The sequence below is a fragment of the Bos indicus genome, chromosome 29, assembly GCF_029378745.1.
Source record: "Bos indicus isolate NIAB-ARS_2022 breed Sahiwal x Tharparkar chromosome 29, NIAB-ARS_B.indTharparkar_mat_pri_1.0, whole genome shotgun sequence".
NCBI classification, from domain to species: Eukaryota; Metazoa; Chordata; class Mammalia; order Artiodactyla; family Bovidae; genus Bos; species Bos indicus.
In genome coordinates, this window is record NC_091788.1 from 12,315,157 (window position 1) to 12,331,060 (window position 15,904).

General features: G+C 40.5%; 1 protein-coding gene and 1 long non-coding RNA gene across 16 annotated transcripts in view; one reads left to right on the forward strand and one right to left on the reverse strand.

Annotated features, from left to right (window-relative positions):
- The window catches only part of DLG2 (discs large MAGUK scaffold protein 2), a 2,332,068-nt gene that overhangs the window by 2,038,938 nt on the left and 277,226 nt on the right, over positions 1-15,904 (forward strand). The window lies entirely within an intron of this gene.
- Positions 7,832-15,402, reverse strand: LOC139180638 (uncharacterized). Its single transcript, XR_011564870.1, has 2 exons — positions 15,012-15,402; positions 7,832-7,991 (listed from the first exon to the last, which is right to left on the reverse strand). It is a non-coding gene; the product is annotated as an uncharacterized lncRNA (long non-coding RNA).

Consider the following 15,904-nt stretch of genomic DNA (forward strand, 5'->3'; position numbering starts at 1 on the left):
TCAGTCATTGTGTTTTTTAGTTCTAAAAATTTCACTCAGTTTTTCTATTTTCTGTTTCTTGGCTGAGACTTTCTATTTTTTTCATTTGTTTCAAGCATGTTTGTAATTGCTTAGTGAAACAATGCAGCTCAGGGAAATTCAGTAGTTACTTTCAATCCTGGCCAGAAATCTTGAACGTTTGTATCATATCAGTGTTAGCGTCTGTTAATGGCCTTTCTCATTCAGAGACCTTCCTGGTTCTTTGGAAGGTGAGGGATTTTGTCTTCATGTGATTGAAACCTGGATATTTGGAGACATTGTAAGACTCAGGATCTTAAAGTTTGTGTTTCAGTAATCTATAAAGATTCCATAATTCAGCTCCTTTTGACTGGACCCACAGAAACCAGTGGGGCACACTCCAGTCCCATCTGCTTTGTGAAACTCCTTCTCTTTCTTCAAGTTTCCTCCAGTCCTTAAATGTAAGAGAGAGACACTGACTGAAAGACTGAGCGAAAGCTACGGCAGCAACCCAGATACTGAATATAGCAAGGCTCAATTTCTGATTTTTTAAAGAAAAGGTTAATATGAAGAGAAGCACTGCTACTTTTTTCGTGACATGTACACTATCTTGTGAACTCCCTGAGGTGTCCTCACTCCCAGCACTTTGGCGCTTAGGCTACAAATAGTGGATAACTTTTAAACGACTTTGAGCAGGACGTATGTATTAAAATCTATCCTGATAGCAGTAAGGAGCGCACATCAGAATAAAGCAAGGAAGTGACTATGAGAGACAATGAAGATACATTACAGTGCAGCTAGCCAAGTTCTCAGTAGGCTTGACAGGACTTGGTAAATAAGGTGGGATGTCCAGGCACTTGGGTGGATGAACCTCTGAGCACAGTAGAGTTAGTAGGGTTGAGAAAAGTGATGACACTTTTAGTGACACCTGATGACTTAGAATCCTGTCCCTCTTTGTACAAAACATAGGTTCCAGGCCATATCTCTGCCTTAAGGAAATTTCAAAGTTCTTTTCCTAAAGCATTTAAGAAAACACAGCCGGGCTTCCCTGGTGGTCCAGTGGTTAGGAATCTGCCTTGCAATGCAGGGGGTACCAGTTCCATCGCTGGTCTGGGAAGACCCCCACATGCTTGAGGCAACTAAGCCCATGCACCACGACTAGTAAGCCCACACTCTGAAGCCTGCGAGCCATGACTCCTGAAGCCCATGTGCCCCAGAGCCTGTGCCCCACGCACGAGAAGCCACCACGATGAGAAGCCTGCACATTGTGACAAGGGAGTAGCCCCCACTCACCTCAACTAGAGAAGTCCGCACAGAGCAACAAAGGCCCAGCACAGCCAAAAGTAAGTGAATATTTTTTTAAAAAGAAAACAAGCCAATCCAGCTGGACTGTCCTAGACAGGTACATTTTGTGTGGACAGTAATGCCAGGGAACCCCGTGTGACTGATGTGTGCCTTTAGGAACAACCTCTAAAAATAAGCATGCCCTTTTTTAAAATGCAACAACTAGGGGGGAAAAAAAGTCTTATACTGCAAATCACATCATTCGTGCTGCTGCTGCTGCTAAGTCACTTCAGTCGTGTCCAACTCTGTGTGACCCCATGGACGGCAGCCCACCAGGCTCCCCTGTCCCTGGGATTCTCCAGGCAAGAACACTGGAGTGGGTTGCCATTTCCTTCTCCAATGCACGAAAGTGAAAAGTGAAAGTCAAGTCCCTCAGTCATGTCTGACTCTTAGCGACCCCATGGACTGCAGCCTACCAGACTTCTCCGTCCATGGGATTTTCCTAGGCAGCCTAAATCAGTAAATTATAGCATTAATGTGGACAGTAGTTTGCTAATGTAGGTTTTGGTAAACACTGTAATGTTTGCAGGCTTGGGTTAAAGAGCAGAAATATATATTTTGTGCTGGTGTATTTTTAAGCCCCCCTGGAAAACACATCTGTTTGGAATCTGAACTTGATATGAACCTCCTTTTCTCACAGAAGAATTAGGAGGAAGAGAATTGGTATCATCACTAACTCTTTTTCATAAGTTACTCAGTATCCTCCATTCATTCCTTTTTCTATCTTCCTCTGCGGGTCCTAGGAACAGAGGGAATAGAGCAAACAGGGATAGACATGGAAATAAAGAAGAAAAAAAGGAAGATTTTGTAGGACAGCATCATGGGAAGAATAAGAAAAGAATGGGAAACTGTAAGTCAAGAAGAAAACCTCAAGAACCAATTCAGTTCGCCTAGACCTTTTAAGAGGTTTACCATGTGTCTAACAGTACAATACAGACGATAAATTTAGCACCAGTGGGTAGACATTATGGAAGTAGATGTCAGTTCAAAATAAACAATCTTCTCATCTATGGAGTTACTCAAAAACAGAAAGAACTGTCCTGTATCATAGTGTGTGTGTGTGTGTGTGCGCGCGCTCAGTCACATCCAACTGTTTTTGACCCCAAGGACTGTAGCCTGCCAGCTCCTCTGTCCATCGAATTTTCCAGACAAGAATACTGGAGCAGGTTGCCATTTCCTCCTCCAGAGGATCTTGCTGACCCAGGAATCAAACCTGTGTCTCTTACATCTCCTGCATTGGCAGGCAGATTCTTTTACCACTACACCACCTAGGAAACCCACGTATCATAGTGAGGTGCATACAACTTAAGTATGAAAAGGGGAGTGTTTCAGAGGAGACCATTATATTGGATGTGAGTTGACTATTTGACCTCTAAGTAGGAAACCTTTTCTAGTAGAAGAAACTGAGCATAGTTTCTGTTCAAAATAGAGCTTCTATCAATCACCGTGCCCTTCCATGGTTAAAGAGCTGAAATTAGAGATGCTAGCCTCATCATTTCTCCTGGTCTCTTCTGCCTATACCATTAACACAAAAAATGGAAGAAATATGGAAGAGATGCAGAGAGGTCCAGAGAGGCAAGAAGCTTCCAGAGATGAGCCAACTGGAGTCCTCAAAGAATAACTGTGAAAAGGCCATTTCCAGTTCAGTTGCTCAGTCATGTCCAACTCTTTGTGACCCCATAGAGTGCAGCATGCCAGGCATCCCTGTACATCACCAACTCCCAGAGCTTGATCAAACTCATGTCCATTGACTCAGTGATGCCATCCAACCATCTCATCCTCTCTCGTCCCCTTCTCCTCCTGCCTTCAATTTTTCGCAGCATCAGGGTCTTTTCCAATGAGTCAGTTCTTCACATCAGGTGGCCAAAGTATTGGAGTTTCAGTTTCAGCGTCAGTCCTTCCAATGAATATTCAGGACTGATTTCCTTTAGGATGGACTGGTTGGATCTCCTTGCAGTCCAAGGGAGTCTCAAGTCTTCTCCAACACCACAGTTCAAAAGCATCAATTCTTCGGCATTTGGTTTTCTTTATAGTCCAACTCTCACATCCATACGTGACTAACAGAAAAACCATAGCTTTGACTAGATGGACTTTTGTTGGCAAAGTAATGTCTCTGCTTTTTAATATGCTATCCAGCTTGGTCATGGCTTTCCTTCCAAGGAGCAAGCACCTTTTAATTTCATAGCTGCAGTCACCATCTGTAGTGATTTTGGAGCCCCCCAAAATAAAAGTCTGTCACTGTTTCCATTGTTTCCCCATCTATTTGCCATGAAGTGATGGGACCAGATGCCATGATCTTAATTTTCTGAATGTTGAGTTTTAAGTCAACTTTTTCACTCTCTTCTTTCACTTTCATCAAGAGGTTCTTTAGTTCTTCGCTTTCTGCCATTAGGGTGGTATCATCTGCATATCTGAGGTTATTGATATTTCTCCCAGCAATCTTGATTCCAGCTTGTGCTTCATCCAGCCCAGCATTTCTCATGATATACTCTGCATATAAGTTAAATAAGCAGGGTGACAAAACAGCCTTGACATACTCCTTTCCCGATTTGGAACCAGTCTGTTGTTCCATGTCCAGTTCTAACTGTTGCTTCTTGACCTGCATACAGATTTCTCAAAAAGCATATCAGGTGGTCTGATATTCGCATCTCTTTAAGAATTTTCCACAGTTTGTTGTGATCCACACAGTCAAAGGCTTTGGCATAGTCAATAAAGCAGAAGTAGATGTTTTTTTGGAATTCTCTTGCTTTTTTGATGATCCAGAGAATGTTGGCAATTTGATTTCTGGTTCCTCTGCCCTTTCTAAATCCAGCTTGAACACCTGGAAGTTCATGATTCATATACTGTTGAAGCCTGGCTTGAAGAATTTTGAGCATTACTTTGCCAGCATGTGAGATGAGTGCAATTGTGTGGCAGTTTAAACATTCTTTAGCATTGTCTTTCTTTGGTATTGGAATAAAAACTGACCTTTTCCAGGGTCAGGGACAAGAAAAGAAAGACCTCTCTAAGACCTCTTGACTTATTGCTTAATCAGTTGTGTGGATATATTTGAGAGTGCCCTTTTATAGAATACCCAGAGCTTAAAGATCATGGAGTTTGGTTTCTAGGAATTATCTATAAACAGTACTTCCTTGGTGATCCAGTAGCTAAGACTCTGTGCTCCCAATTCAGGGGGCTCAGGTTCAATCCCTGTTCAGGGAACTAGATCTCATATGCTGCAACTAAGACCCACTGCAGCCAAATAAATAAATATGTATATATATATTTTTAAAAGTTTAGATAACGTCATGAGGATGGGGGCCTCATAATAGGATTAGTGCCTTTATACAATGAGACACCAGAGAATTTTTTTCCTCTGTACACACACACACACACACACACACACACACTGAGGAAAAAGTGTGCAAGCATGAAGTGAGTAGGCAGCTATCTGCAAGCCAGAAAGAGAACTCTCAGCAGAACCCAACCATGATGGCACCCTGATCTTGAACCTCCTCTAGCTCCCAGAACTGGGAGAAAATACATTTCGGTTGTTTAAGCTACTCAGTTTATGGCATTTTGTATGGCAGCCTGAGCTAACTGATACAGGTCAGTACTATTACTAATCCTTTTCACATGAAGAAACTGAGCAATGGAGAGGTATCTCGCTCAAGACAGGACACTAGTGACTTGAAGAGCTAGGATCCAAATCCAGGAAGGCTGTGTCCAGAGCCTTTACTCTTTACCACACTCACCTACTACCAACTTGTAATATCAGTACCTGTGTACTTACCACCTTTAGTGTCCCAAGTCATTTCAAGAACTGGTTTAATTATTCTTCACAACATTGTCCTATTTTTGTAGATGAGCAAATTGGCAGACTAAGTGAAACAGCCAAGGAGAAAACTCCAGGGATCAAGAGAACCAAGAATAGATTAAATGCAGCTAGTAATTTTCTGAACTGAGATTGTGTGAATGTCATGAGATCATGTATATCCACCAGCTAGAATGATGCCTGATATAAAAGAGATCTAAATCCATTTTTTAAAATATTTATTTATTTGGCTGTATCGGGTCATTGTTGCAGCACAGGGGTTCTTCAACTGTGGTGTGCAGCATGTGGGATCTCAGTTCCCTGACCAGGGATCCAACCAGAGTCCCCTGCATTAGAAGGCAGATTCTTAACCACTGGACCACCAGGGAAGTCCCTAAAATCCATTACTGAATATCAAATAAATGGATCAAAATGTGATTTGAAGCCCCAAACTCATAGCAATGCTAGGTAGTTCAGTTCAGTTCAGTCACTCAGTCGTGTCCAACTCTTTGCAACCCCATGGACTGCAGCATGCCAGGCTTCCCTGTCCATCACCAACTCCCAGAGCTTGATCAAACTCATGTCCATTGAGTCAGTGATGCCATCCAACCAGCTTATCCTCTGTCGTCCCCTTCTCCTCCTGACTTCAATCTTTCCCAACATCAGGATCTTTTCCAATGAGTCAGTTCTTCACATCAGGTGACTGAAGTATTGGAGTTTCAGCTTCAGCATGAATCCTTCCAATGAATATTCAGGACTGATTTCCTTTAGGATGGACTGGTTGGATCTCCTTGCTTTCCAAGGGACTCTCAAGAGTCTTCTCCAACACCACAGTTCAAAAGCATCAATTCTTTGGTGCTCAGCTTTCTTTATGTCCAGCTCTGACATCCATACATGACTACTGGAAAAACCATAGCTTTGACTAAACAGACCTTTGTTGGCAAAATAACATCTTTGAATAAACTTTTATTCCTAACCATGAGTTTATTTATTAACTTATTGACTGTTTTATAGTTTATTTAACAATTATGTAGAGGGGTTGACTGTGGATCAAGCACACAGTTCTATTTGTTATACTTTTACAATTGGTGTTCCCTGAGACAGTTCACTTGAAATACCTTGCCACTGGATATACTGGTACTTGAAATTCATCTTAAGTAGGTAAGATGCATCTTTGAGATTCAAGAGAAAGAGAGAGAAAAGCATAGGTCCAAGAGAGGAGAAAGATTTACACCATTAATCAAAGCATGGTTTAAAATAATAGAATAAATAAATACAAAAGTTCATTTCTCAACAAATCTTCTCATCATTTTTTGTCTGATTAATTTAGTTTCTTCTGCTCCATCTGTTTTTTCTTCATGAGAATTAGTATTTTGGGTGGGAAATTATAGGAGTATAATGAAAAGTAGTTCCATAAATAATTCTTCTGATGAAAGAGTTGTATTAACTTTATTCCAGCCCCACACCTAAATCTGGGAGGCAATGAATCTTTCCCAGGATCACTGTAGCCTCTCTCTTCTAAATCTTGTTCTAAATCCCATTCTGAAGAGGCATTCCTTACGTGGCCTAATCTGTTTATTTACTTTCATCCAAGCATATCTGGCTTGGGGGACCCTATAGTGTGGTCCATCACTTAATTGCAATATGAGATTTTGCACTGGTATTTTATTTCATCTAATGATGTTTGTAGATGGACTATTTTGCTTTTGAGTTATGTAGATATCATGGAATTGTACCACTCACAATATCCCAAATTCCAACATGCACAGATGCTCAATAAATTGAACACCACCATCTATAGAGAAGTAATTAGCCAGCATCACGTTGCATTGGATTCATTTTATTCATTCAATTATTCATTCAATTCATTCAATTGGATTCATTGGATTCTGATCTACCCTTAAATTGTTGACTTTTCTGTACATCATGAGTTAAAGCTATTTTTCAAATTCGGATACTTCGTTTTTCTTCTTTTTTAGAGCAATACTCTAGCTTACCTGCCTAGAGAAGATAATGGGCACTTAAAAGATCAGCCATATTTTCAAAAATAGATGAAGTAAAAACAGAGGAACAAATCATACATGCAGTTGATTTCTGTTGCTAGGATGTTTCAGCCTTTCTGACTAACCCATGCTGTCTGCAGAGCGAAATAGGACCTTTGAGAGAACCACTGAAAACTGTAAAGTCAAATGCCAATTGGACAAGTAAATAGCCAGTCTTACCAAAAAAGAGGGTCCAAAATTTCTGTATCTAGAAAAGACTTCTGTGTCAGAAAACACCTTTCAGAACAGGTGTAGAAAGCTGCCAAACTTGGTAAGACCATTTGGCTAACTAGTGAGTGTGTTGAGTGTTAGGAATAATAATAATAACATTAGCATTATATAGTATTCTGTTACTTTTTGAGCACACTGAGAGACAGAAAATGTAAGTCATCTGGCTCAGGGCACATGCCAAACAGTGGAAGATCTGAGTCTTGAACTTAAGCAGTTTGCCTCAAGCCTTTGATCTTAACAAACACTCTGCTGCTCCTTCTTGAAAATCAGGATCTCAGAGTGGCAGAGACTGGAGTTATTAAAATAACACTGTTTTAGCATGAATCATATGAAAGTGCCAATATCTGAAGGCTTTTGACCTAACAAATCTGTAGTTTTATATTGTTCAGCCTCATAGTAAGTAAAACAAATGACTAAGCACATACTTGGAAGACTTCTGCTCCAGACTTCTGTGTTCTGGGCTGTATCTGGAGTCTGAGTGATTTGACGGCAGCGAGAGAGAATCTGGAGAGCAGAGCTATTATCCAAGTACCTTTGCTAATCTTGATTAGTCAATTCATATCCATGGGCCTCAGTCTTTTCATCTGTAAAATGAATGAATCTCAGATTTTTTTTTTTTTTTAAGACTTCAGTCCACTTTGTCCAGAAACAACCTATGTCTCATTTGTCCCAATCACTCTCAATTTCCAGTGGCAAACAAAGCTGCTGGGGGATGAAGAATGTGACTGTAAAAACAAATCGTGGGAGTGGGGAGGATTATGTTTACATATGCTTTAGCAAGGGGGATATGTTTATCCCTGTTTAAAGATGATTTATCTTTGAGTATACATGTATCTTGCAGCCTAAGGATTGGGAAATATTAGACCAAAACACATTTAATGCAAATGTTTTATCACTAAGCATTAACAAAATTGAAAATAGAAGAGATACTGATAAAACTATATAATTAAAAGCAAGAGTAGTACTAAATCACAATAATGACATACTCAAGAAAACATTGAGGATGCAGTGACTTTTTCAAAAAAAGCAATTTGCCCTACAATTTCAGAATTTCCATCTCTGCCTCTGCAGTAGAGCTGTATGACATAGCCAAACACCATATGGCAGCTAGCCCTCCTGGAGGAATGCCAAACTAAAGTGCTTAATAAACTCTCATAATGCACTAATTTGAGTACTAAATTAATGGTCCTTAATAATTCACTCAGCAGTTACTGGTCAGCAGCTCTTGGTAGAATGTGAAAATGAATACATATGAAATTGCAAGTGAACCAAAGAGAGTACTTATGTGGCATAATTGTTATGACCTCATCTTTCCTTCTTAACTCCAGTCAACCAATGTTGATAACCCTAAGCCTAACCCTAATCCTAACCCTCACCCTTTTGAAGCCCCAGTTCACAATAAGAAACCCCCTGGAGAAGGAAATGGAAACCTACTCCAGTATTCTTGCCTGGACAACTCCATGGACAGAGGAGCCTGGTGGGCCTTGAGGAGATTTGGGGTCGCTAAGAGTCAGACACGCCTGAGCAACTAACACTTTTTACTTTTACTTTAAAACTCAGGACGCACATATACAAAGTCACCCCCTTACACTGGTGCAGTTTGAGCCCTACGCCACAGTGCCAGGATAATCAGGGGACTAGAGGTCCATACCTGGGCCAAATTCTGTGCACCCTTGGGATGCCCTACAAGTGTGTGTATGACAAATATACATAAATCTATTAATACACATACATAACCACACACAGGTACCCACAGTTAGAAAACTGAAATTTAGATTTTTATGAAACAACACTCTTACTATGTGCAATACCCTTTGATATGTCCGAAAGTGTGAAAGTGAAAATCACTCAGTAGTGTCCGACTCTTTGTGACCCCATGGACTATATAGTCCCTGGGATTTCCCAGGCCAGAATACTGGAGCAGGTAGCCTTTCCCTTCTCCAGGGGATTTTCCCAACCCAGGGATTGAACCCAGCTCTCCTGCATTGCAGGCAGATTCTTTACCAGCTGAGCCACAAGGGAAGCCCAAGAATACTGGAGTGGGTAGCCTATCCCTTCTCCAGCAGATCTTTCCAACCCAGGAATCGAACCAGGGTCTTCTGCATTGCAGGCGGATCTTTACCAACTGAGCTATGAGGGAAGCCATTGATATGTCTACTCTTTTTTAAAAGAAAAATATTGATCATGATATATTAAGTTGATTTCACTATTCCGTGAAGGGTTGTGATTTGCAATTTGAAAACTCCTACTGTTACAGAATGCTGTCCAGATATGAGTTCACCTTCATAGGAAGTGTAGGAGCTTCTTATTCTTCTGTCTTAGAGACACAGAAATGAGATACTCTCTCTTTAAAAACAAACAAATAAAGGCACATTTGGAATTTCCTTGGATGATTGGGTCTGAAACTGTGAGTTGTAAGAAAGAGATAAGGAAACTGGATAGTTAGCCTGAAGGAAAGAAGTGATGGCAGTGGAAGGGGAGAAAGGAGCTGAGAGAGTAAACAGCAGGTCCCCAAAGTCTGAGTAGCTCCCAGGGTAACCAGATGTTGGAGGGACTAGGCATTTATCTGTGACTCCCAGGAATGAATAGTTACCCAGTCAGCCAGAGTATTTATTGAGTACCAGCTACTTACCAGCTTCTGTGCTAAAGACAGCAAGTAGAAAAATAATAGCAACTCTAGTCAGGTTATCTTTATGCAGAGAAATTCTACTTTTCTAATAATGTGAATATGGTATGTATGCCTGATGGCCATAAAACAAATCTGTAGAGATAACGATCAACAGTATCGAGAGATACTATTTTGTGACTCATATAGGCCCTTGTTTACCAAGGTTGCCATTTGATGTCAATTTCTTAATAGTTAAGCAATCACTTCCTTGTAGAAAATGGTTCAGTTATGGAGAAGCAGATGCCCTTAGAAGGTGAGCTGCAAGCTTACCAACTCCGCCAAAACTTGTCCCAAGGCCGCCTGTCCCCCATTCTGCTCCCCAGATGAAACATGAAACTGTCAAGGAGCTTCCAAATGAACTTTTTAAAAGCCCTTTTTAGAATTCTAGCTTTAGAAAAACTTTTCCCAAGAAAAATCATTAAGCTTTCCGTTTATTTTAGATGATTCAGTTTGCAGAAAAGCACACACGATAATGAATACATGGTGTGGCGTGGCATTAGTCGCTCAGTCATGTCTGACTCTTGGCGACCCCACGGACTGTAGCCTGCCAGGCTCCTCTGGCCATGGAATTCTCCTGGCAAGGATACGGGAGTGGGTTACCATTTCCTACTCCAAATGAACAAATTAGTCTTCTCAGTTCTCACCAGTAGTGAGAAACGACTTTACTGCCTTTGGACTCTCAGCAGCCTCTTTTAAACTCAGAAGTAAATCCAGTAGAAGTTGTGATCCCCCATCAATTCGCTGTATTGAAACCTCAATGTTAAAGCTCGTTGGCGGTGATCTGTGTGGGCTTATTATTAATATATTGAAGCTACAGTGAGACATATTTTGGCTCAATATAAAATGAATTTTCTAAGTGTAAGAGCTACCTTGGTAGGTAAGAAGTTCCCCAGTGGGTGAGATGTTCAATAATAGTTGAAAGTCACCTGATAATCTGGTTAGACTAAGAGGAGAGATGTAACACAAAATTATTCCTTAGCTCTCTACCAATCTTAAGATTGTTGTTGTTGCTTAGTCGCTTAATCATGTCTGACTCTTTGCAACACCATGGACTGCAGTCCTCCAGGCTCCTCTGCCTTTCACTATCTCCCAGAGTTTGCTCAAATTCATGTCCATTGAGTCAATGGTGTTACCTAACCATCTCATTCTCTGCTACCCCCTTCTCCTTTTGCCTTCAATCGTTCCCAGCATCAGGGTCTTTTCCTGAGACAGACTGTTTCAATTAAGTGGTGACTTCACCAGAAAATAACTTTCTGTAGCTGCCTTCTGAAATCATATCCCAAAATGAAAAATTATTTTCTCCTTAAATGATGTATTTTAAAAGAATTGGGTAGGTCTAAATTAATCAGTAAATATCATTTGGTCTCTCTGACCATAGAGCCACAGTCCAGAAAAATCATATGATTAATAAGTTACTACTAATAACAACAATAATGACTGCCAATAATTTCAAATAAAAAATACTAATAACAGCAGTAATTGTTCTTAAATAGCTAACATTTACTGACTATTGTGTGACAAACACTGCACTAAGTACTTTAATGACACTAATTTAGTGATTACCTAGTAACTGTAACTCTTATTTTCATTGAGTGAATAAGAAAATTTCATATGTTGTGAAGATTATATAACTCGGAGAGGCGCTCAGATGAGACAGAACCATACTGTCAAGCCACTGAGTATACTAACTCTAAAGAATTAACTCATAACCACTAGCCTATATATAATAAAAATTATTTAGGTGTTTCTGACCCTTATTAGTATGTTTTGTCATCTAAATTATTTGGGAAAATCATATACATCATAGCTTAAGCATCCAATCTTAAAATTTGAAATACTGTATCACAAATTTTCAACAATGGGGCAATGTTATGTAATTTATAGTATACCTACTCAGTAAAGTTTTAAAGAATCATTAAAATGCCCTGGACAAGGAGCTATTAAAACACAGGAAAATGTGTGCACTTACAGCATTTGAAATAGTAAAGAACAAATTTTTTTGTGCGGTGTGATCTCAACTTCGTTAAAAACATTCATAGAAGGAAATAACCATAAGTTTGATTGACCTATTTTGTTCTCTCTTTTCTCTTCCTTTTTTCTATAATGAATCTGTGTCATTTCTGCAATTTAAAAAAAGTTTGTTTTGTTTTATTTGGCGTTCTAAAAAGCAGTTTAATTCTCAGACACAAGTTGCATGGCTTCTGATCTGACATTATGGTATATAAAGTATCATGCTCTCTTTTTTTAATGAAGATTTATTTAAATCTATTTAAAAATCCTAAAAGATGATGCTGTTAAAGTCCTGCACTCAATATGTCAGCAAATTTGTAAAACTCGGCAGTGGCCACAGGATTGGAAAAGGTCAGTTTTCATTCCAATCCCAAAGAAAGGCAATGCCAAAGAATGTTCAAACAGCTGCACAATTGCACTCATTTCACATGCTACCTAGGTAATACTTAAAATCCTTCAATCTAGGCTTCAACAGTACATAAACTGAAAACTTCCAGATGTACAAGCTGGATTTAGAGAAGGCAGGGGAACCAAAGACCAAATTGCCAACATCTACTGGATCATAGGAAAAGCAAGGGAATTCCAGGAAAATATCTGCTTCTGCTTCATTGACTATGATAAAGCTTTTGACTGTGTGGATCACAACAAACTCTGGAAAATTCTTAAAGAGACAGGAATACCAAACCACTTTTACCTGCTTCCTGAGAAACTTGTATGTAGGTCAAGAAGAAACAGAACTGGACATGGAATAACCGACTCTTTCAAAATTGGGAAAGGAGTACGTCAAGGCTATATGTTGTCACTCTGCTTATTTAACTTCTTTGCAGAGTACATCATGAGAAATGCTGGGCTGGAAGAAGCACAAGCTGGAATCAAGATTGCCAGGAGAAATATCAATAACCTCAGATATGCAGATGACACCACCCTTATGGCAGAAAATGAAGAGGAACTAAAGAGCCTCTTGATGAAAGTGAAAGAAGAGAGTGAAAAAGCCGGCTTAAAACTCAACATTCAGAAAACTAAGATCATGGCATCTCGTTGCATCACTTCATGGCAAATAGATGGAGGAAAAAATGGGAACAGTGACAAACTATATTTTCTCCAAAATCACTGCAGACAGTGGCTGCAGACATAAAATTAAAAGACGCTTGCTCCTTGGAAGGAAAGCAGTGACAAACCTAGACAGCATGTTAAGAAGGAGAGACTTTGCTGACAAAGGTCCGTATTGTCAAAGCTATGGTTTTTCCAGTAGTCACGTACAGATGTGAGAATTGGACCATAAAGAAGGCTGAGTACCAAAGAATCGATGCTTTTGAATTGTGGTGCTGCAGAAGACTCTTGAGAGCCCCTTGCACAGCAAGGAGATCAAATCAGTCAATCCTAAAGGAAATCAACCCTGAATATTCATTGGAAGGACTGATGCTGAAGCTGAAGCTCCAATACTTTGGCCACCTGATACAAAGAGCCGTCTCATTGGAAAAGGCCATGATGCTGAGAAAGTTTGAAGGCAATAGGAGAAGAGGACAATGGAGGATGAGATAGTTGGATGGCATCACCAAGTCAATGGACATGAGTCTGAGCAAGCTCTGGGAGATAATGAAGGACAGGGAAGCCTGGCAGGCTACAGTCCATGGGGTGGCAAAGAGTTGGAAATGACTTAGCGACTGAACAACAAATATTTAAATATTCATATGTTCATTTAGCAGTAAGTGAAACTGTGTAGAAATGGGCAACTTGGCTTCACTGCTTCACTGCAAATAATTCACCCAGTTATTAAGGTACATAAAGTTTGCTGATTCTACTTTGCCCAGAATGGAGTATGAAGGCTCACAAGCTCCACAGAATTGACTCTTGCTGAGTTCCTTTATCAGTATCATTAAGAAGGATGATCCTGTAATTTTCAGCTCACAGAGAATTGTGAAGACTGGTTGGGCTGGTTTAAAGGACTTAATGCAAAGTGATGTGCTATATAATCAATTTTGACAAGTCCTTCTAAGTGTAAACTGTCCCTAGGCCCCAGGTTGTCATGCCCAACTTCTGGGGCTAAGGAAGAGTAATTCCTGTATGAGGAAGCATGATTAACGTGGGAAGGACTGGAGTGTTTCTTTTTCGGGAAAGCTTGGGCTGTCTGTCCCATGCAGATGTTGTTATTGTTTGACATATATTTTTGGATAACTCTACCTACCTTTGTTGTAGATTCATTAATTGTCACGTAAATGCCCCATGAAACTTATGTCTAATAAGATCCCCTTTCCTTTTCTGGCTTTGGATTTGAATGGAAATTACCCAGCATTAGACTTTGCCTTCCCTTGTGGCTCAGCTGGTCAAGAATTCACCTGCAATGTGGAAGACTTGGGTTCGATCTGGGTTGGGAAGATCCCGTGGAGAAGGGCAAGGCTGCCCATTCCAGTATTCTGGCCTAGAGAATTGCATGGACCGTGGGGTCGCAAAGAGTCGGACACGACTGAGCGACTTTGACTTTGACTTTCAGACTTTGTATTTAGAATCACTTTCAGAATACTTTTTTTTTTTTTTTTTTGCTACCCCACATGGCATGTGGGATCTCAGTTCCGTGTGCCCTGCAGTGAAAGCTCAGATTCCTAATCACTGAACCACCAAGGAAGTCCCCAAATTAACTGTTAATTTTACCCTTTACAGCATTCAGTGAACAGGACTAGGCCAAAACTTCAGGAGAATTCAAGCCTTCTAACTTTGCCTGCTATGCAGTTGATGCACAAGAAAGATATGCTTATACATCCCTCTCCTGGCTGGAAATATTCCTAACCTATCGTTGTCTCCAATAATTTATTCAGAGATCTTCACAGTATAGTTACCTGGCAGCTAGCTACCTATCTAGAAGTTACAATGGTTATCCTTATATTGTAGAAGGAAAGAACCAAAATCAGGGCAACAGAGTTCTACTCACCTTGATTTATACCTGGGCAAAGTAACTCTGTAGTACTACTTTGCCATCATGGATATATAAGCCCTGAAGTCCCCGTTCAGTTCAGTTTTAAAGTGGAGGAACCAGACAGGCTCCCAGAAACTAAATCTGTTTGTGGAGGAGGAGTCTGTGATTCAGGCTTAACCCAAGGGTGTTGCCTTTATGACATAGGTCATTACCGAAAGTAGGATAGGGATGGCTTCTTGCCCAAGAGCTGTCAGATGTGTTGTTCATGGATTTGTGCTGAGTCTTTCATGATTCAGTAGAACCAAGCCATTAGAAATGCTACACTGGGTCTTAATGGTGTGTGCGTGGTCAGTCATTCAGTCATGACCGGGTCTTTGTGCCCCAGTGGACTAAAAACCCCTCTGAACATGGCATGTCCCAGGCAAGAATGCTGGCCATTTCCTTCTCCAGGAGATCTTCCCAACCCAGAGATTGATCCCACATCTCCTGCATTGGCAGATAGATTCTTTACCACTGAGCCACCTGGGAAGCCCCTTAATACTGATACCTACAGCAAAACAAGGACCCAAAATATTTCAGGCCCATGTGAGAACTATTGGAATAAGAGGTGTCTAGAAGGTGCTGTGAGAATAGCGGGGTGGTCATTAATTCAGTCTGTGAAGTTCAGGAGGATTCCCAGTGGTGGCAGTGTTTGAAGGTGTGTTAGAAGAATGAATGGAGTCGGTGGACAAAAAGGAAGGAAGTCTGTGCAAAGTCACTAGTTCTCCAGAAAGCAGACAGTGAAAAGAGAGGCTCTCAGGAGAGCAAGTCTGTGGAAGGAGTGGCTTTCTTCACTAAGATGTGAGCTTTATGCTGTAGTGGATGAGGTGCCAAGCAAAAGACTTTAATGAAGGAGAGATGACATGGGT